This window comes from Lepidochelys kempii, chromosome 6 (genome assembly GCF_965140265.1).
Source record: "Lepidochelys kempii isolate rLepKem1 chromosome 6, rLepKem1.hap2, whole genome shotgun sequence".
NCBI classification, from domain to species: domain Eukaryota; kingdom Metazoa; phylum Chordata; order Testudines; family Cheloniidae; genus Lepidochelys; species Lepidochelys kempii.
The window spans coordinates 78,293,681-78,295,731 of NC_133261.1; the positions used below are offsets into that span (position 1 = coordinate 78,293,681).

General features: G+C 35.9%; 1 protein-coding gene across 1 annotated transcript in view; it reads left to right on the forward strand.

Moving 5' to 3' along the window:
- Positions 1–666, forward strand: part of MEIS2 (Meis homeobox 2) — a 185,766-nt gene extending 185,100 nt beyond the window's left edge. Inside the window, exon 12 of the mRNA XM_073348868.1 lies at positions 1–666. This exon is cut by the window's left edge and continues 1,009 nt beyond it. The gene's annotated coding sequence lies outside the window, so the exon portion shown is untranslated.
- Positions 667–2,051: the final 1,385 nt, after the last annotated feature.

The following is a 2,051-nucleotide window of genomic DNA, read 5'->3' on the forward strand; positions in this document are numbered from 1 at the left end:
TTGGACAAAACAAAACTAAAAGTTGGGCAGCTTTCCTCAATGAAAGAAGTTACTAATGGTCTTTGCACCAAACCTAGAACTTTATCATGAACTCAAAGCTTGGGAAAAAAGCAAGAGAATACTGTAACAAACTTCGTACAGAGTTCGGTCTATTAATTGTTTCATGTTAGATATTCTATGTGTTTACCTCAATTGAAAAAGAAAAAAAAAAGAATGTTTTGCTAGTATCAGATCTGCTGTGGAATTGGTATTGTATGTCCATGAATTCTTCCTTTCTCAGCACGTGTTCCTCACTAGAAGAAAATGCTGTTACCTTTAAGCTTTGTCAAAATTTACATTAAAATACTTGTATGAGGACTGTGACGTTATGTTTAAAAAGACGGTGTTAAGTCACAAAATGCGGTAATAAATATTTCATTTTTGATTTTTTGTTAGGCTTTTGAGTTTTTAATCATGATTGGGAAAGATGGCATTTGTTGAGCAAAAATGTCTAAGATGGATTTCTTACTAATGAGTCTGAAGAATGGCTGCTAAAATCAGAGACCAGACACCACAGCAGACATAGCATAGTCTGATGAGACAACATCTGAATTTGTACATTTCTACTGAACAGACACCAGGTCACAAAATCCAAATGTAGTCTCATCAGATTATACTTTTTGTAGCTGTATTGATATATAGAGAGAGAGAGAGAGAGAGAGAGAGAGAGAGAGGTATGGCTTTAGAATAGCTGTATGTACACACACACACCCTATAACTACAGTGTGTTTAAAGCAGGAATAATTAAAGAATATTTGTAACACAAGGCTGGATTGAGAAGTTTTAAGCAATCAAACCCATCTTTGACTTTAATGGGAGCTTTGCTTCCATAAGGAGTGCAGAATCGGGCCCTAGAAACTGTTTTATTACTTTATGTCACAAAAGCAAAAATGATCAGGTGGATGAATTGGGAAAATGTAAATTTAACTTTTGAAATGCAATTAGATGATCTAGGGCCACTGAGGGGAGGAGAATTTGTTTTAACCAAAATAATACAGACTTCTTGGGCTCTGAAATAACTAAATGAAAGGAAAGTATCCTATGTTCTAACTCTAAGCCATTACAGCAAGAAATTGGACCTTCCTCCTCTGCAGTGAGGGAGTTTTCTCATTACTTCAGTGGTAACAGAATCGGGTCTCAAGAAGAGGGGAAAGATTTGAGTTTCTTATTGATTGCTATTTTGGAGAATAAAAATACCTTAATTATCTTTACTTTCTAGGAAACAACTGTTACTGGTTTATTATTAAAAACTGACTGACAACTTTTAATCTTTGGAATGTTGAAAAAGTCTTAGCTTCCCAGTTAATATTTAATTTCTGAACTGAGTAAATGGACCCACGCTGCTGGCAAAGGAAGGAAGGAGGCAAGTGGAATGGGCGGGAGGATTAATTTAGCAATCGGGTCCTGCTTTGTAGCCGTCTTTTAAGGCATTCCCTGAAATTTAGAGGATGGGAGATTCCACATTTGGCTTTCATTCTTTCTGTCCTGATTAAAAACGCCCCGATCCTTAATTCCTGTATGAAATGCACATCCTGTCCTCCCGATTTCAAAGTCTTTGATTATTTTGATGAGAGAAATAACAAGAATAAGAATCAAAGAGGAGTTGTCTTTGCATCACAAAAGCTACTTATTGTATCCGATTTGCTGTCATTTCCCGCTCCGATTTGAGGAGGACTATATATATATAAAGATCAACGAGCTGGTTCTTTTCCCTAGTAGATTGTTATTTTTGTAATGAGTTAAATATTTGTAATACTGGTATATTTTCTCACTGGGCTGTAATCTGCGGGAGCTGTGTTGCTGGAATCCAATGTAAACAGATTGCTCCAATCTGAGGTTTGCTATTTAGTATGGAGGGTTCCGATTTGGGTGTATTTAAGAAATGCTCAGCTGTCAAAAGTAAAAAAAAAAAAACAACAACAACCGGGAATAGTGTTTTGACAGCGGTATAGTGTGAAAGGAAATACTGTAGTATGAATAAAATTGCTTATGTTCTGAGAAACGAAGGGTAA